This window comes from Cryptomeria japonica, chromosome 1 (assembly GCF_030272615.1).
Source record: "Cryptomeria japonica chromosome 1, Sugi_1.0, whole genome shotgun sequence".
NCBI classification, from domain to species: Eukaryota; Viridiplantae; Streptophyta; class Pinopsida; order Cupressales; family Cupressaceae; genus Cryptomeria; species Cryptomeria japonica.
The window spans coordinates 432856963-432878264 of record NC_081405.1 but is presented as its reverse complement, the minus strand read 5'-3'; positions in this window follow the sequence as shown (position 1 = coordinate 432878264).

The following is a 21302-nucleotide window of genomic DNA, read 5'->3' as shown; positions in this document are numbered from 1 at the left end:
ACGCATGGCATGCGAAGAGGTCATTAGGGAGGAATCAGTTCTGAAAGTGAACCCAGAAGCCCCTCCTGAACGATCAATTGACCCGAACTGAGACATCTTGGTAGCTCTACAGAACTTGATTGGCATAGTTCAGGATAGGCTTCCGGCAATAGATCATAATCCTGAGAACCAGAACTCAGGAAGCCATAGGACAGTGGAATGGGAACGGAGTAGGAGTCCACCTCCTAATCCCGTAGAGAGTCAGGCTGGGAATGAGCCTGAGTCCATTCACCTACCAGCACCACCTCTAGTCGTAGCACCAGTGTATTATGAGAGGGCATGTCGGGATCCAGGGGATCTAATCAGAGAGGTTATGCATCTTCAACCACCATCTTTTGGGGGATCTACCGATGGGGTAGAAGCAAAGGCATGGATTTTAAGCCTAGATAGGTGCTTTGCATTGCGCTCTTATGAGAGTAATCTAAAAGCACATGCAATGGTCCACCTATTGCGAGGAACAACCTCCACATGGTGGAGACAGGAAGAATATAAGTGTGGCTTAGAGATAGAAACCCTCACTTGGGAGATTTTCACAGAAAGATTTAGGTAGAGGTACTTATTAGAGCATTTCAGACAGCATAGGGTGGATGAGTTTCATGACCTCCAGCAGAAGGGTCTTTCAGTGACCTAGTACGAGAACAAGTTCTTTGAACTCTTACCATACATAGATTACCTGAAAGACGAGAAGCTTCTCATCAACCATTTTATCAGAGGATTGAATTCCAGCATAGCAGGACCAGTGAGGATGGCCGCTCCAGGGAGCCTTCGAGTTGCCGTGGAGAAGGCTTTGATAGCCGAGGAGATTTAGGTTAGACCCCAGGACTCGAGGGATCGGTTCCAGAACCGTAACCCTACACCATAGACTTATGGGTTTCAGAAACCCCATTGGAAATGTAACAACAAACACACATTGGGGTTCTCCAAACTCCCTCCTCTACAATAGTCACAGCAAAACTAGAGGCAAAGGCCTCAGCAGAGTCAGCAGGGCGCGAAGCCCAAGCAGTGGCAGTCATAGGGTCAGAGGTGAGATTAGATATCTCAGGCTCCTTATACACCTCCAGCGAGGACTCAGTAGTCCTCCAAAGGTGGGTATAGTGGTTCTAGTAGGACAGGGGGATAGTCTTTCTCCAGACCACAGGGAGTGCAGTTTCAGGCACGTGGCGCTTGCTTCACATGTGGAGCCATGGGACACATGGTGAGAGAGTGTCCTCAGGGTCAGATTGTAGGAAATCAGAGGATGGCAGCATTAGAGCTGACAGTTGGGGATATGGGCAAGTCCCATAGGGTCTTCGCAGTGGTTGACAACCGCTAGGAAGAGCATTAGGCCACGGTTATTGAGGTAGCAGGTATGATTAGAGGTAGTAGTGTATCTATATTATTTGATTCAGGAGCCACTGACTCTTTTATATCTCCATTGGTTGTGGAGCATTGCGGGCTAGTGGCAATTAGACAGAAGGTTAGTTGGGAAGTGGAATTAGCTTCAGGGGCTAGAGTGTTAGTGGAATCAGAAGTTAGGGGATGTCAACTTCAGATTGGTAATACCACCACCTTAGTAGACCTTAGAGTTACACCACTCGGATCATATGGCATCGTACTTGGCATGGATTGGCTTTATGCCCACAGAGCCAAGATGGATTGTTGCCTAAAAAGGATCAAGTGTGAGGATGATCATGGTTCTCCCATAGTGATCATTGGAATTCAGAGACTCGTGTCTCTTCGTATGATCTCTGCCATGCAGTTTAAGTGGAGCATGCGAAAGGGATGTTAGTTATTTGCCATCACCATTAGTGATAGAGAAGAAGAAGAAGAAAAGGAACCATCTGTTGATGACCATCCTATCCTTAAGGGATTTTCAGATGTATTTCCTTCAGAGTTACCCGGTATGCCGCCCCATAGAGAGATTGATTTTCATATAGACCTTGTTCCAGGAGCTGAACCAGTTTCAAGAGCACCATATAGGATGACCACAAATGAGCTTAATGAGCTCAAGATGTAGCTTGAGGAACTCCTAGAGAAGGGCCACATTTGCCCTAGTGTATCCCCTTGGGGTGCACCAGTCATCTTCATGAAGAAGAAGGATGGATCTCTCCGATTATGCATGGATTACCGTCAGTTGAACAAAGTAACCATCAAGAACCGATATCCGTTGCCCAGGATCGACAATTTATTTGATCAACTTCAGGGTGCCAAAGTATTTTCCAAGATTGATCTAAAGTCAGGGTACCATCAATTGAGGATAGTGGATAGCGATATCCACAAGACTGCATTTCGCACTAGATATGGCCACTATGAGTTCACCGTGGTCCCATTCGGTCTTACGAATGCCCCAGTAGTTTTCATAAGTCTCATGAATGGAGTATTCCGCACATTCCTTGACCATTTTGTGATTGTATTTCTCGATGACATATTGATATATTCATGGAACGAGGAGGAGCATGAGGAGCACCTGAGACAGGTTTTGCAGTGTTTGAGGGATAATCAGTTGTATGGCAGTTTGTCGAAGTGTGCTTTCTTTAGAACAGAGGTCAAGTACCTTGGTCATGTTATATCCAGTGATGGGATCTTAGTAGACCCATTGAAGATCAGAGCCATTATGGATTGGCCAGCACCTACCAGTGTGACAGAGGTCAGGAGCTTCATGGGCTTAGCAGGTTATTATTGACGTTTTGTGGAGGGATTCTCTAAAGTCGCTCATCCTATTACTTCTCTTCAGCGCAAAGGGAAGAAATTTGAGTGGAGAGAGAAGTGTGAGAAGGCCTTTCAGGAACTTAAAAAGGCACTTGCTACCGCACCTATCCTTGTAGTACCAGATCCTTCAGTTGATTTCATGGTTTGCACAGATGCTTCCCCAGAAGGTTTAGGAGCAGTCCTTATGCAGGGTGGCAGAGCTATAGCTTTTGAGTCTAGGAAACTCAAGACTCACGAGCTTAATTACCCTACTCATGACCTTGAGCCTGTAGTAGTAGTGCATGCACTTGTGAGGTGGAGACATTTCCTTTTGGGTCATCATTTTGAGTTGCACTCAGACCATCAGAGCCTTCAGTACATATTCACTCAGTCGAATCTTAATGCATGACAGAGAAGATGGATGGAATTCTTGTGCGAGTATGATTTTGACATTCACTACATCAAAGGGAAAGAAAACGTAGTTGCAGATGCTTTAAGTAGGAGACGTCATGAGGTATACACCATATCTATGAGCATAGATTTGAGAGATCGGATCATGCAGCAGTTGCCAGAGGACGGATGGTATTTAGAGGTTTGCCAGGCTATACGATCTCAGGAAACTTTAGAAGGGAAATATGTGGATTATTCCTTAGAGTTCGATGGTTTATTATGCCATAGAGGGCGCATCTATGTACCTTCTTCTGGGGGATTGCGGGAGTTCATTATCATAGAGGCTCATAGAGCTCCTTATGCAGCACATCCCGGGGTCAAGAAGATGCATGCAGACTTGAGGGAATTATACCATTGGCCAGGAATGCGACAACTTATTGCTGAGTTGGTAGCCCAAAGCCTTGAGTGTCAGAGAGTCAAGGCGGAGCACCGCCATCCAGGTGGGTTGCTCCAATCTCATGCTATACCAGAGTGGAAGTGGGATACTATATCCATGGATTTCATCATTGGTCTCCCCATGTCATCTCATCGCCATGATACCATCTTGGTGATGGTTGACAAGTTGACCAAAGTGGCCCACTTTTCACTAGTTCGTACCACCTTCACAACACCACCAGTAGCACAGGTTTTTTTGCGAGACATTGTTAGACTTCATGGCATTCCACACAAGATCATTTCTGATAGGGATTCCCTCTTCACTTCTTCCTTTTGGAAGGCATTACAAGCAGCTATGGGAACCAAGCTCTATTTTAGTACAGCCTACCATCCGGAAACGGATGGCCAGACAGAGAGGGTTAATCACGTGTTAGAGGATATGCTTCACATGTACGTCATGGATCACCAGACCAGATGGGAAGAGTACCTTCCCTTAGTGGAGTTTGCCTACAACAATGGGCATCACACGTCCTTGGGGATGCCACCCTATCAGGCATTATATGGCAGACCTTGTAGGACACCATTGAGTTGGGATCGCATAGAGGACATAGTTGCTATTGGTCCTGAGATAGTTTGGGATATGGAACAGTAGGTGGATTTGATTAGGCAGCGTCTTAGAGAGGCATAGGATAGACAGAAGAAATATGCAGATGCAAAGAGGATAGATCGTAGCTACTTGGTTGGAGACATAGTCTTCTTGAGAGTGCGACCACATAAGAGTCCAATCCATTATGGAAAGGGTTCTAAGGTCGCACCTTGATTTGTAGGACCATTTGAGATCCTTGAGAGGATAGGACTAGTTGCCTACCATTTAGCATTGCCACCTAGCCTGTCATGCATCCACGATGTGTTTCATGTTTGAGTTTTGAGGAAGTATATCTATGATGAGTCTCATATTCTAGATTGGGATGCCTTGCAGGTGGAGTTGGATGGGCAGCTAGCTTTGGAGCCCATTCACATTTTGGCACACCGGACGCTGGGCCTTCGAGGTCGAGAGCTGGACCAGGTTAGGGTCCAGTGGGATTGCTATGATGAGGTCACAGCCTCATGGGAGGATGCAGCACATATGAGATCACAGTACCCCCACCTTTTTGATGAACTCTAGGAGGAAGTTCATGCCTAGAGGGGGAGGGTGTGAGACCCTACCCTGACTCAGCTCGACATTTTCAGTTATTTTCATATTGAGACTATTATGGATGCTTTATTTTATGCATTATGGATTTAGAACCTATATGATTCCATGATTTGGATCACATTGACGTATATTGATACTTCATTTTATGCATTATGATTATGAAACTTTATATGTTGCTACAATAGAATTACTTTGAAATGGTGAATGTCATTATTGGAATTGCAGGACTTCATTTTGATGATAAAAAAATGATGCTTATTTTATGAATGGTTCAATTTTGAGAATTATGATAATTGCTTATGTGGAATTGAATTTGAATGAATGGGATATTGAATTATTATTGTCAAATGTATGAGAGTTTGATGTGCAATGAAATCTATGTATTTAATTATGTATAATTGTGATTATTTAGAATTACTAATGTGTTAATTGAGATGCGCAAGAAAATTATCCATGTGACCATGGAATAAATATGGAGAACCAAACCTAGACCAATGTACGTTTGTTAAGCCAGGGGTTGTCTATTTAGAGAGACAACACCCTGTTTGTAATGTATTTTATTTGTGAAAGTAAATTATGCATGTGTGTTAATTTGATTTTATTTAATTGTGTAAACCTACAAGAGACAAATTCCATGTGTGATTTTTATATTGTATTTTATTGTGTCACTTGACACAGGTGCTGATTAGTGTCATTGATTTTGACTTGTCTCTTGGAGGGAGTTTTGTTTCTACCAAAGCCATTCAAACAAAAGAGTGTCATCCCAAATTTGCCTTGGGTAGGGAGTCTTGGGAGTGGTCAACTCAAGTTTGACCCGTAGGTTAACTTCAGTTGGGTTTCTAAGGGGTCAAATGGACTCCTAGGGTCAGTTTTAGGGCTTTTCCAAAGGTCCAAAGGGTATACCTATGGGTTAGGGGTATTTTGAAACATGTGACTACTCCCATGTGAATGTTTAGTCACCTCAAAAAGTGGTTTTCCCAAGGTGAGAGAAAATTCAACTTAGAAGGTTCCTCCTAGGATAGACAACCTTCCCTTTTGATGTCAATCTCTCTTCCCCATCCTCTCTCACCTTTTCCCTTTTCAGTTTTAGTAATATGTAAGAGGTTGGGAAGAGTAACCAATGGGAACTCTCACCTTACCCAAGGGGTTGGGAAGTGTGTGAGAGACCTTTTTAGGCAAGGATTAGGGACTTAGTGAGTAATCACCCACTCTCCATTGTTGGAGATTATGCAATTTTTGAAATTTAGTTGTAGGATAGAATTTTGGTGAAGGGTTGGTGGAAAGTTTGTGTGGATTTGGGAAGCTCATCCCCAACTAAGTCTCACATACCTATTGGCAGATTAAGGTTGGTTTTACTTCCTTTTGTTTATGTTGTTTATGTTGTTTTTGAAAGAAAGAAATGCTTGCATGAAGAGTTGTGTATATGTAATTTGTTGTAGGAGAAAAATGTAAGTTTTCATTTCCATGTTCTTTGTTTATGTGTTCTTGTTTTGGGAGTGTCCAAGACCTCCTACTCTTGGGAGAGTAGGATGGTCTTTGGGTGGAAGAAGTATGACAGCCTTGGGTGAGAGGCTCTCCTTATGGAGAGTGATCTCAAGGGTGTCCTTTGTGACCCTTGCTGCATAGCCTTGTGTATGCATTTGGGGGTCATAAGGGGAGAAAATATGGCTTTTATGCCTTTGGGGGGCATAAGGTGTGGAGATGAATTTTTGTTGTATTTTGTATTGCCGTGAGGTGGCTTGAGTTGTATTATGCTTGCAATCTCCCCAATGGTACTTGGTCCACTTCCACCCATGGAAAGTTCATCACAAGTTGTAGTGAGAGTGTAGCTTGGGATGGGAAAATGCATGTTGAGTGTTTGCCCTTTGTTTGTTGTGTTGTTGTTTGTTTGTGACCCATCTAGTGCTTGGTTCTCCAAGCTCGGGGGTGGCTTCTAGTAAGCCTAGGCTGGGAGGTGAGCTCTCCATGGTCAAGTTGTGTTTTATTGTAGGTTGCTTGGGATGGAAAAGAAAAGATAAAGAGATTAGTTGCTGTTCTAAGTTGCAGAAATAGTTCAAAAAAAAGAATGTAGTTATTTTGTAGCAAAAAAAAAAGGGGGGAGCTATTGTTGTATTTAATTTCCAAAAGAAAAGAAGTGTATTTATTTTATTCATATTCCTATGGAAGGGAAATATTAGTTGGGTTTTCAAACCCATTTGTATTATTATTTACTTGTATTTAAATTTGCAAAAGAAAAGTATTTCTCCTATTTGGTTAGTTTTGCAAAGGGAAGATGAAATATATGAACTTGTATTTAAATCTTCACTTTAAAAAAAAAAAAAAAGTTGTTGCATTTATGATTATTCTGCAAATAAATTAATTCTGTTATTACATGTTCACCTATGTTTATTTATGCTGCTGGAAATAAATTAAATCAGTTATTGTGTGTTCATTTATGTTTATATTGTGCTGCTGCAAATAAAATAAATCTGTTTTTTTTTTAATCTTTTATTTACTGCAGAAAATAATTCCTATTGTAGTAGCCTATTTTATTTAAAAAGAAAAAGAAAAAGAGGGTTAGCATTTAGTTTTAGTCATATTTTGTTAGACCAGGAAGGATTATATTCATGTTGTTGTTTAAAGTTTCAAAAAAAAAAAAAAGAAATAAGAATAGTTGCAGAATATAAAACACTTCTATTTTTTTTTAGCCTCATAGAAAACGAAAGAAAAATTATATTTGTTTCCCCATCTCCTTGTTGTAGCTAACAGTATTCATTTCTGCATGTATATTAAGATTTGTTATAAAAAAAAAGGAGAAAAAAATCATAGGATGTTTAAGTGTGTAAATAATATATATATATATATATATATATTATGCATTTAAATATGTTATTTTGGAAATGCATATATTTCTTATAAAAAAAAATATAGATGTAAACATGTAAATTTACACACACACACACACACATATATATGTTAACGAATTTTTAAAAAATTAATAATTTAAATAAAAAAAAAAATATTTTACCATGCTCGGTGAAGGCCGAACCTCTGTGAACACAGAGGACAGCGCGACCATGGCTCCACTATGGCTACCCACAATGGACGGCTCGGTGCCGCCACTGTGGGAAACCACAGTGGATGGCGCTGGGTCCCCCACTGTGGGCAACCACAGTGGTGGTGGCTCCTGGCCACCACTATGTTTACACATAGTAGACTACGCTCGGCTGCACTGTGGATAAACACAGTGGCGCCCGGGGGAAACCCCCGCCGCCGCCGATCACCATTCCACCGCCGTTCTCCATTTCTTCACCGCTCCCTCCTTTGGCTACCGCCCAATCCTTTGACCTGCATTCACACACACACACACACACTCACAAGCCCTAACCCAATTTTCGGGTTAGGGCAAAATGCTAATAGTTAAAGAAAGAAAAAAATATATGTGTATGTTATAACACACAAGCCCTAACCCTAGTTTTGGGTTAGGGCAAACACACATAGATTTTAGAATAAAATATGTGTGGGGTGGGTGTTTAAAAAGTTAGGGTTAGTTGTGACCTTGTTGAATTCTTTTATAAGTAAATTAATAAAATAAAGAAAAGAACCCCCCCCCCCCCCCCCCTTTCTCCTTGAAATATCTTTATAAGTGTATATATATGTGTGTGTGTGTGTGTGTGTGTGTGTGTGTGTAATTAAATTCTATATTTATATGGAATCCAAATGGTTATTTGTAGATTAATTAACGCACTTTAAAATTATTAAATGAATGTAGAAGCATTTTAATAAGAAAAATTTGAAACTCTTGGGAGGATAAATCTTAGGGGATTAAAATGACCCATGTATGTCAAGTTGGCCCCTTTGTTCTGAAATTTATTAGATGCCTTTTAATTAATGAAAATTTTATTTAATAGATTTATAAATCAAAGAGTTAGGGTAAATTAATTTTAGACCCTCAGTATTTAAAGAACTATAAGAGACTATTGATCAATTAATTTAAAGATCATATATTAAGTTTGAGATTAATTGCTAAGAGAGTTTAATTATTTATTAATGGAATATTAGTGATAACTCTTTTGGAGAAATATTAGCTCGCTTATAACTTAGATTATTTATCGCCTTATTAATTTAGTTGCTTGATTCATTTAAAACATAGTTAAGACCAAACTAGTTTGCATTATTTTAATTAAGTTAGTCGTACTAGGTTAAGTATTTAAAAAAAAAATAATTCCGTTTGTGCCCAAAAGTTTGGGCATGATAGAAGAAGCACCTGCAAAATATGAGTGTAAGAAAAAGTTGTGCTAGACACCACTTGCGTGTGCAACATATCCAAAGGCTAGGACAACAGAGGGATATCCAACAACGAGGTGATAAGGGGAAGCTCCAAGGAAGGAGAAATGAAGACCTACACCTTCTTAGCGGGGGGGGTTTCATAAATAGGCCCCAAAACAACTAGAAGCAAGATTGAAGATGATGCAAAAACTAGAACATCTGAAGAGATAGGAGTTGATGCAACAATAATAGCTGAGGAGGGTGCACCAATAGACTACAAAGCAACATCATGCTCCTGAGCCATGGCTCATTGATAGGAGAGCTTGTTAAAACCATTCTAGGGACAAGAGAAGGCCCAACCGATGGAACATGAGGTACATATAAGATAGGCACAACATTCACAACAATAGGTACCCTACCTCACTTTGCTTGAGGATTGGTTGGAGGAATGCAGGGTGTTGATATGGGCTATGAAGCAGGAGAAAGTGATGAGGAATGAACACGAGAGGAATTCTTCCCTTTCTTACATCGAGAAGGTCAGGGATATCAACAATGATCAAGAGCTCAAAGGGAGGATGGGTCATAGAATTTGACAACACAGGTGCCTTTCGCTTGTTTGCAATATGTGTAGTTGCAGAACAAAAGACACCACTAGAGGATAAATAGTCCTAGATGGATGAGGAGGTCTATTCAGAGGAACACGCTTATCCTTAGCCCCCGATGATGAAGGGGCATAAGGCAATACCCACTCTAATACAAGAATAGATAGAGTAGAGGCCGATACAGGAAGATGAAACAAATATCCATGATAGACCAATTTAGGGGTTGAATCCCCTACTAATAATATGTGTGGTACATCAAGCCACCATGGAAAAGCATGGGCCCCACTGGAGAAGGACAAAAATGATCTAGTGAAAAATCCCCATGGGCTACCAAGGGTCGATATCCAGTATCCTGGACGACATGCACTGAACCCTCATGAGGAGAATTTAGGCACTTATGAATCACTGAAGGGATTGCATCCATAACAATCAACTAGCAAATAGCTATTTTGACTCGAAAGAGGTTTGATTCAGGAATGATCACAAATGTAGACAACACAACCTTTGGTCCCACTAGGACTATCAAGGTAATATTGCCCAAAGGTGAAAGAGATAACCCATTATGTGTTCTTAATGTTGCATGACACTTGTCATATCTCGGGCTATGCCTTCCATTGACGAACAACGTTTCCTTTGTGATGAAATTGACTCAACACAAAGGGTCAACCATCACACCTATAACAATTTGACCATTAAGCTTTAGAGGGATGTATAGAGGATAAATCTCTCCACAATATGGGGCATCCAAAAGGGTGGATGATATATAAAATACTTTCACCTTCTGACTAGGAGGCGAGATCAAAGTGATAGTAATCATATTAACATAAGGTCCATCATTTGGCATTGAATTTGATGCAAAGATAAAATTAGATGAATGCAAAGAAAATGAATCTATGTATATCTACAACTCGCTATTTATTTTATCGACAAACTTGTTATATTTATGCCTTTTATCACTTAAGTTTATAGCTCCACTATCAATGTGGTCTTGGACTATGTTGAAGATGATAACATATCATAGTGTCATGACTAGACACATTATGATATTGGAAAAACTTAGATCCATCATACTAATGAGGGTATGGTTTGTTGTCTAGTAGAGGTCTAATCTCAGGAAGGGTGATGAGATTGTCTTTCAATAATCTTTACATTATGCTCAAATAAGAGTCATCAATTTAGTGAAGACCCTATTTCACTATGGTTTGTGTGCAACAACTATTGAAGGGGTAGCTATAACATTAGCCACAATTTTATTCTTTTGAGATCCTTTTGAGGATATTTCTGCAAAAGTACCAGTACAAGGGTTTGAAGAGGACTCTCCAAATAGAGTCAATGTATGTTGGTATTCAGTGAGAGTGGAACACAGGTTGGAAAAGTTTTGATACCAATTGAGAGATTAGTTCTCCCTCAATGCCAACTACAAATTTCTAATGAACATCCTTTGAAAATCACTATCCACTAGGGAAAAGGGAATCTTGGTAGAGATAAATTGGTATCATGAGATAAAGTCTATAATCTTCTCATTTGGCCTTTGCTTACAATGAACAAGGTCAGTTATGGTGAACCTGTTGCCAATGTTAGCTTGGAACCTTCTCAGGAAGAGATCTATAAGCTGATCAAATGTATGAATAGAGTGATTTGGTAATCACGTATACTATTATAATGCGGCCCCCTTAAGAGAGTGCAACAATAGTTTAATCAAGACAAAATCCAGATTGTGGTAGTCACTACACATGGTCATAAAAAAATTGATATGCACATTGGGATCTCCATCACCATTGAACCAATCAAACTTCAATGACTTAGCCTCCTAGGTAAGGATGGTATTAAGGATGGTGATGTCAAGCGAGCTCTTATGATAAAAGGTAGGCATCGAAGACTAGCTAGAGGTAGATATCAAGTTCATGAGCTACAATTTTGTAGTAGTTTGGTTGTGAATCTCATGGACAAGCTCCATAACACTTCGACCACATTACGAGGATGTCACAAGCCTACGACACTCAGTGATAAAGAAAGTTATTTTGAGATTTGTTTCAAAGTTTGAATGCGATTATGTTTGTCTTTTTTTTTGCTTTTTTCTTTGCTTTTAAATTTTAATTGAAACTATAAAATGAAGACTAGAAATAAAAAAGATGATGCAATTGGTTCATGTTAGGTTCACCAAATGGTAGAGGATGAGATTTCTCACCCTCAAGGTGATGAACCTCAAGTGACAAAGCTACCTTCGCTCTACCTCACTTTTATTGTCCTTAAAGGTGAGCCAAGGGATGAAATAGTAAAACTAGGCTAAGAGATTACAAATGAGACTCTCAAATGACTCTCTTGAGTCTTTGTCCTCAAGATCAGCACGTGGGACTGAGACACCAATGCGACATGTTGTCATCTTGTACGGATGGAGCAAAAAAGTCGTACGAAAGCAACATGTATGATAGAACTACTACACAAGTGACATAATAACAAACTAAATCAACAATACAAAATACAAAGCATTAAAATAAACTGAGAAAATATGAGGGAAGTTTACAACCGGTCCATGATTGAAGCCTCCTGTAAGATGATTGCCTTTCCATGACTATAAAACATGCACACAAGAAAGAAGGAAAATTTGGGGGGTTGCATTTAGAGGTTTGTCTCAGTCAGACCCCTATTTCGGTGTTTCCACCTCCATAGACAACCCAGATAATAGCAACAATGAAAGATAAAATAATAAAGATAAAGTGGCACGATTAAGATAATAGGTAAATTGAAATGAGAGAGTGTGGTTGTGCAAATAGACTAAGAAGAGTAATCCATCTCCCTCCAACACTTGTGAATGTGGCACCGTGAGTTCTTCAAGAGGTTGCAATAATGGTGGTCTTCAAGATGTTGGAAAACCTGTATATGATTAAGAGAATGGATGCCAAGAGCTCAAAATATCTCCGAATGATCAAGAGATCCTAAGAAAGACCAAAAGTGTGCGAGATATAGCTTCCCAATTTAATTCCAACATTGATGGTCATAGGCAGAGGCATTACAAACTCTTTTAGACATAAGCGTAATGCTCAAATGGGCACCTGCGACCTGATAGACGAGATGCAAGTGTGACACATGTATGTCTCTATGGCGTGCTAGACCCATGCTCAATTGGTCAACATGATCACTAGAAGACAAGTTTCAGGCTAACAATGTGACCCATGTTGACAAAAGGACAAATATGGCAATGCACGATCTCCATCGACTTGGAGCAAAGATGTCTATGTGACGCAGAATTGTACGGGATGCAATTTATGACATTAATTTAAGTTTCACAAAGGATGTGATTAAGTTTTAGTTTTTGATCATATTATTAGTTAAACCATAATCTTGAGTCAACTTGTATTAAAGTCAATATGCAATGAATTGAGTACCATGGCCAATAATAGAGCTAAAAATATTATAATTGTGATGCTTTTCTTGGTCTTATTTGAGGTCCTTGTTCTATATAATTTTACTCTTATTTCTTTTTAAAATCATCTACATCTATCTTTTGACAAGAATACAATCCTTATGTAATGAAAAAAAGGCATCAAAGTATTTTTGAACTACCAACACTTTTATAAATTCCATTTAAATTAATAACTAGAAACACGTCATTAACCAATTCATACAAACAATAAATGAGAAAGTATCAAGATATGTAATGTTAATAAATTAAAAGTACCCAAAGTAGTGCAAGAGCTTGAGTTTTCATACAAACCAATTAGTTTCTTGGGTTCTTGATCCTAACTGAAGAGGGCAAAAAACTGAACAACATGGACAACTCCCTCATCCACCCCAACCAAGTGGACTTGGAAAATTATCCAAGAGGAGAATATTTAGGTTATAGCCTCAATGCTAGAGGCATAGGAGATATGTAGAATTTGAGTTCTATAAGGAGACAAATGGGAAGAGAACTATGATGCATCCCATACTACATTGGGGATCCATCCTCATCCCTAAAGGGACATTTTATTTGACTCCAGTAATGATTTGAAGAAGGAAACCACCTCATTTTGATTTCCTCTCTCTCTCTTTTACAACCATGTTATCCCATTTCAAAATTTCCTGAATTCTATTCATACCTGTTTCGGCTTTCATTGAAGCATGGAAACACTTAGTGTTTGAGTCACAAACCTTTAACCAAACCTCTCACACTTTATCCCTCCCATAAAACTCTTCTCAAGTAGGTATTTTGTTATGATCTTTTTTAATTGTAGTTCCAATTTGTAGTCCTCTCTAGACATGCCAAATTTTATTACCTTTACATTTAACATTCCAAATTCATTTTCTATCCTTTCCTTCTCATTGAATATATTCTTAAATATCTATTTGTTCCAAATTTTTCTATTTAGAAATTGCAATTTGTTTGAAAATATATCTCGCTTTCCCAGAGACGTGTCATTCATTCCACTAATCCTCCATGGATGACAAAAAATTCTAATCTCTCTACTATTGGCAATTGACACTCATCTGGTGGTTGCTGATACTTGATTATTGGTTTAGGGTTGTCATTGATGGAAACTCTTCTTGAGATTCCTATTCAGTAATCACAGATCTTGATTTTTGGAAGAGGATGTCAACCGATAGCTAGTTAACCGGTATTCTAGGTTGAAAGAGCAGTTTTGGTCTGGAAGCTTTCCACTGATTGTGGTGTCATGAATCATGTATGGGATGATTGGGCTGACATAAAGACATCATTTTATCATTATTTTGGTGATCCGGTCAATCCAATATATGACTACACATTACATTAGTAGGCCGACTTGATAAATGATCTCTTTTGAGATTGCAAATATATAAGACCGGTGTGGGAGATCTTTTTGATATATGGTATGATTGTTTGCGAGTGAGTGGTGATCAATAATCTGTTTTAGCACAGTTTCACATGCACATTCTTGATCCGGTAGCTGACTGAGACAGAGAATAGGGCATAACAAAGAAGACTGACAAAGGTGATACAGTCAGTATATCTTGCACTTAACCAGAACTCATTTAGGATTTTTAGATGCTATTTTGGAGTTCATTTGTTGTAATTCTTCATTGTAATCAATCAATAAGGTAGTGAGCCTTTTGAGGTTGTAGCCCTTATTGTATTTGATCACTGAGCTCTAGGTAGTGTGCCTGAATGCCTGTGCATTCCTCATATTGTAATATTGTTTTGATACTGGCCATAGTGGAATAATATTGTGGGTTCAAATCCCACCGTGATTTTTCCCATTTGGGTTTCCATGTAAAAATACTGATATTATGATTTTGTGGTTGATTGTTTTATGTTTTTGCATTTCAGTTTCATGCTTATGCTTCTAGTGGTTTAAAGTTAAGTCAGAAAATTTCATAGTTGGTAGATCACTAATTCACCACCCCTCTCAATGATCCCTAATTCCAACATCTACAACATGCTCTCAAATTTAAAGGAGTAATTAATTGGCTTTTCTCCCAATATAATTTCTAATTTGATAGGGTAGAAATTGGATGTTGATAGAGGAAGTATTCCTTCTTATGTTAACATTTTACTTTCATAACAATCTGATGATAACAAAAACCTATCTAACCATTTTGATATGCTTGCAAAACCAATCCATTAGGTTTCCCATATATACATCCATTTTATTGTGGGACAATCAATTGCCTTAATCTCATCCACAAAATCCCTAAAGTCTTGCATTGTCTTATTGTCTCTATTAAGACCCTTTGCTCTTTTCATTTAGTTCAAGGATTACATTGAAATTGCCACTAATAATGAAGTTCCTATCCCTCAATTCCTTTATCCTATTGATTAGAGATTCCATGCCATTCTTTTTTCTTTTATTTTAATTGGTCCTTATACATTAAATAAAGTGAACTCAAAATTTTAATTTATAGTACTAGCCTAGCACTCCATCAAATTTGGTTGGGACTCTATCACCTTTAACACAACATTATTTGGTTCCAAAGCTCACCTATTCCACCAATTGAACTAGTAACATCATGGAATGTTTGTGAGCATTTTTTTCGATATTCGAGAAACTTCTCTACATCCCTATAAAATAATTTAATCTCTTGCAGATACGTAAGATCAATTGCAAAATTTTGTATGTGATGTTTGATCAAGCACATTTGTCAAGCCCCTAAAATTTCATTATAAGATGTTCATTTCCCTCCAAGGGAGGGGTTTCCTCTCTTGGATCTAGTCATGTACTCCTTGATGTTGGTGTGACCCTTCTCTATAGTTTCCTTCTCCCATTTTTTATTTCCAAATTTTCTACAACTCTTTTTCTTTTGGTTTGTTATCATGAGTGCCTTTCGATTGGATTCTACACCTTGGATTGATTATTTACCAATTCATATGGTTATAATTCATTATGTTGTCTCCAATATTCAAATTTGAATTCTTATTCCATTGATGTACCATCCACTCTAGCCACCTTCCTCGCATCCTCCATTCCATTTTTAGTTTCTCCTTTTTCATTCTAAGAATTGTTGTAATAACATTTTTCCAACATCCATTTGTTTGTCTCCTCTTTCATTTAGTACCATTCTTTTTTTCATTATCTGAACATTATTACCTCTATTTTCTCTCTTATTCCTAGAGGAGGACCCAAATGTCTCATTTTCCCACATTTACAGAATGACTTCTCAAATATGTTTTATTTACAAGTAATGATGGGAATTTCTCAAATATCTCTTTGTGCACCCATTTTTTGATTGGTGGTTTATGGCTATCTAATTTCTTAGGAATTCTAATACCACATATTTTCTTCAATTTCCACCAATTGTTCCTAGGTTCTAGTCAAGGTGTTTAATCTTATAATCTTAGGGATTAGGTAGATTAATATTTCAATCCAAGCATACAACACCGAATCATCTATTCCAATGTCAAATCTGAGCACTTTCCCTAACTTGGATTTGATCACCTTGATGTATTCCCCAAACCAATATTCTAAAGGTAAATTGTATAGTCTAGCCCAAAGTTCTCTTTTGCAAGGGGAAGTTGATCTAGGGTTGAATTTTTTCCTCTTTCTGGGTATAAACAAATGAATCATTGATCCACCAAGGATACATTAATTTCATATAGTGGCACATGGATATTGGATCTCCAAAATATGTCTGAGACAAATTTGTCACCAATTTTGTTTATGTTTCCATTGATAAAAAAATTTACCTCTTCTTTCTAGTTTGCATTGTGCCTATTGTGTGCCATTATATAAATATATATATTGTTATTTTATGGATAAGATTTACAAAAGGGGCATCACCAATTATATTAAGAGAAATAATTTATGAGTATCTTTCAACACGTTGCTCCATTACATAGGTCTATGGGACCTAATAATGAGGTAACCTTATAAGACTTCAATGAGGTTCTTGATTTGAGTAGGGGGGGGAAACAGTTCCTTGTGGTTATTTATGTAGAGATTAAAATTCTCCAAGTTCTTCCTTTCAATGCCTTCCCTATATAGAAAGAAAGATTTTGCAAATACTTTCTTCTTCTTCACCACAAAAGCATCAAAGATGCCTGCAATCAACCTGACTAATGAAATATTTCCTACAATGCATTTAGAATCATTCTTCTGGTGTTTTTTTATCCTTGTGTTCAAATGACAGTTAGGCATCATAATTTATACCATTGTGAGATTGATATTGGGTTTGCCTCTAAGGTTGTAGACTTGTATTCTTCTTTTTATTTGCCATCAACCTCCAATTTCATGTGGAAGGAGAAGAGTCAATGGCTTATCATAGATTGTGTACCTTTGACATTTTATTATGGACTTTATTCTCTAATTCCTCATCCAGTGGTTAGAGACATGTGAATGATTACAACTTATTTATTCAATTTTTCTTGACCAACATGCATGTCAGCATATGATAGCTCTTGTCAACCATCATAACTGGCACAACATACTTGTTTATCCTTAGTGTGTGCAATGAGATTCATTAGTCTCTCCATCCTATATTCCTAATAACTATGTTAAACCAAGCCATGTGTTAGTGTACATTGTTTTCTATACTTATGGTTTTTGTTTGTTGCACCCCATGAGTGACAAGAAAGTCAACCACTTTGTTTTCACTCTCTAAGAAAATGGGTGAGTGAGAGTTCTTCAAAGTTCACCAAGGGCTCATCTATCAAGTGCACCCATGGTTATAAGCACCAATTTGACATCCTTTTCTTTCTTATTGCTTCGATTCAAAATTGAAAATAAATAATAGCTATACATTCCAAAAATATCATGAGACTCCATAAAAAATTTCTTTTTTAACATTTACTTTCACTTTTTTCAATAGACATTGCTAATAATACTATTAATATAAATTTAAGATGAGTGCTTAAAAAATAATTATTGTGCAGGGTGGGAGGATATGGCTTAAGAGCCAATACAAAAGAGAGGTCTCACTTGATTGAGGTCACGAGTTTCGAGTTTCACAGATAACTTTTTCAGAAGTTTATTTTATTAAATTATATATTGAAAGAATGCAAAGAAATTATTCACACAAGGAAAGGGCAGTCAATTGATAAGTAATAAAGAAGAATCAACCATCAAACTAAAAAATACCAAAACAATATAGAAAGCCCTCAAATTTAAACAAGGATTACAACCAACCAAATGCTTAGAAAAGGAGTCATGCAAAAATTAAATATCATGTCATATTACAATTAGAATTTCAAAAAAACTTTGCATCTAGAACAAAGAACATCCTCATTACATAGTTGGAGGATTTGAAGTTTAATCTTGTCCAAAAAAAGGTTGGTATTAGATTTCTCCTTAGAGACCCTTTACAACTAAAAATAAAGCGAGACATATTGAAACAAGATGTTAGAGTAAAACATTAGAATTTTTTCTTCTTGATGAATCAATTTTTTTTTTTGATGGAGGATTATTCATCCACAAAGTTATTTTGGCTACTAGATATAGGAGCACAAGCCTGTAGGTTGGAACCTCTTTGTCTAAGAGCCAATGATTGAGGGGTATCCATTCTAACAAATTCATATTGACCATGATCTCAACCTCATATGATGTTGGACCCTTACACTCAACTAGACTTAATACTTGGTAGGCTCAACTTGCTTTTTCTTCTTAATAAACCAAAATTTGAAAACTTGGCCAAACATGTGATTTTTCAAATATTAAACAAAATAATATAGTCTAAATATGTGCTACCATATGATTATAAATTTAAAGACCTAAATGAAAACCTTGCAAAGTAAAACATTATCAAATATCATGTAATTGAACAATAAATATTGGTCAAAATAAGTTAAACTAAATGGGACCCTGTCGTAAAAGTAAATGTAATTTATTTATACTACTGGCATGCATGTAGGGAAAATATTCTAGTATGTCTTACACTAGGAAGATGTCAAAAAAACAACTAAAAATGTCAAATTTAATAAATAAAATATTTGTTTGGTCATTGGGAAAGTTTGGATGCTTCTAACGAAATATTTTTTTTCAATAAATTTTTCGGACATGGTTTTGGGTTTGAGGAAAACAAAACCATAATCGAATTTTTGAGTAGAATTTCTTATTTGGGAAATTATTTATATATTTGACCAAGTGTACCTTAGGGCGGAATTCATGAATTGAAGAAATAAATTCAATCTCTTAGATATTTCATCAAATATAAGTCCAATGTCTAGAAAAATATCAAGGTGAGCAAATTTGGGTGGCAGTAGTGGAAATATAAAGAATGATAATAAGAGGGGGTAGAGAATAATCAAATACTATGGTGTTTGGTAAGTTTGTTACCATACCTTTGTATGGTTCATATTTTGTAAAAAAAATCACTATTTGATCAAGATGTATCTAGTAGGCTTCATAGTGATGTAATTAAGGCCATGAAACAAATTATAGTTTTTCAAATGGTTGTGTTTCAAACTGTCGCTTCTCTAATGGCTATAGGCTAAGATTGTTTTATAGATATTGTTTATGCTTCGCCCAATGAAATTGTCATTGCCTTTGCCCTTCATCAAGGTTCATTGTGGTCTAGGTTTGTGTCTCACCCGCCCTTTCCTCCACTTGCCCCCTTAGTTGTTGGTGGGTTTGGTGTTGTCTCTAATGACGATGATCTTGGTAGGGCTATTGTGGGTGTTTGGGTCCCTCCTGGACCTCTTTCTAATGTTGGTAAATGGAGGTTCACTCGTGTTGCTAGATTTGTTGTTGCTCATCCTCTAAAGGGAAATTATCACCCTCTTCCTTGTGCCAAGACCTCCCCTGTTGTGGTTTCTGGTCAAGATGTTGTGGAGAATGTTGCCTTCTACCAACATTGTGGGTTGGTATGCAAATTTGTTGGGTTTTGACCTTCCCTTCCAAATATTCATCATTGGGTGAGTGATTCTTGGAAACCTTTGGTTGATGGTAGAATTGAGCTTTTCCCTTTTGCTAGGGGTTTTTTTATTGCTTCCTTTGCTTCTTTTGATGCTCGTGACCTAATGTTGAGAAAGTTGTGGGTTTGGGGAGCTAACTCCCTCTCTATCAAACCTTGGACAATTTTTTCAACCCTCTTACGAGACCAATCAACGTACATCTAGTGTGGGTTCACCTTCCCTATCTTCCTCTTTATTTTTGGGAGCATTCTTGTAATGAGGGAATTGGCAACTCTATCTACTGCTTCTTGAAGGTGGATGATTCCACTTCCTTCATGGTTCACTCTACTTTTTCTCACATTTTAATCAACATTGACATCTCTATGCCTATCCCTAGGAATGTAGTTCTTATGGTTGGGGATAGACCATGGACTCAATCACTAGATTATGGGGTCATCCCCTTTCACAGTCATAGATGCTTCTCAACTGGTAACTTGGCTTTAGATTTTTCTCTCTCATAGTGTAAAGGTGTTGCTACTTGGTGGAAAGATGCTAGTGTTGATTACTTGATTGTCAAGGCTCTTGATTTTGATGACTCCTTAGATGTTGATGGTGACTACTCCTGGGATGAGTTTGTGCCTCTTACTAATTTTGTGGCCTTTGTTGGCCCCTAGATACTACTAGTGTGGCCTCCACTAGTCTTGTGGTTTTTACTCATGTTTCTCTTGTTTTTCAACAACAATCTACTCCTAGTGAGTTTTCTTCAGGTGTTGTTATGCAACAACAATTTTCTCTAGTTGTAGACAAGCACTTTCAGGGGATTTCCTAGCTTGATCTTACTCGCAATGATGTTTGTAATGATAGTATAGCTTTGACTATTATTTTTCATAGGTGAAAAGGTAAGTCTTCTCCTTCCCAAACTCTTCCATGTTGATTTATGGGTGATTCTCCCCTCTTAAGGTTGGGTTCATAGTTTTTTTCTATTGTATTGTTACCAATTTGTAGGCCTTTTAACAGTGGTCCTTTGATCTATTGTTAATAGCTTGTTTGACTTGAGCTTGTACAGGGTCAACACCCTTTACAAAAGAAGATCCATTTAGACTTAACAAGACATTAATCCCAAAATGATCACAACAATAAAGCATCCCCATAGAAGACAAATATAATGTAATACCAATGGGGTAGAGACAAAGCAAACCAAGGAAAGAGTTCCCAAAAACAAAGACATGGGTTTTAATAGTAGGCTCCCACAACTTGAACCAAAACTAGAGAAAGACTAAAAAACCTAACCAAGGTGAAAATTAAAGATAAAACCTTAAAGCCTAGCAAAAGAAAAAATGGGACCAAGTCCACAAAATGGATTTTACCAATAGGATCCCACAACTTGAAAGAAAAGCTACCAAAAAACCAACAAGAAGCCAAAGATTAGAGAGAAGACCAAAGAAAC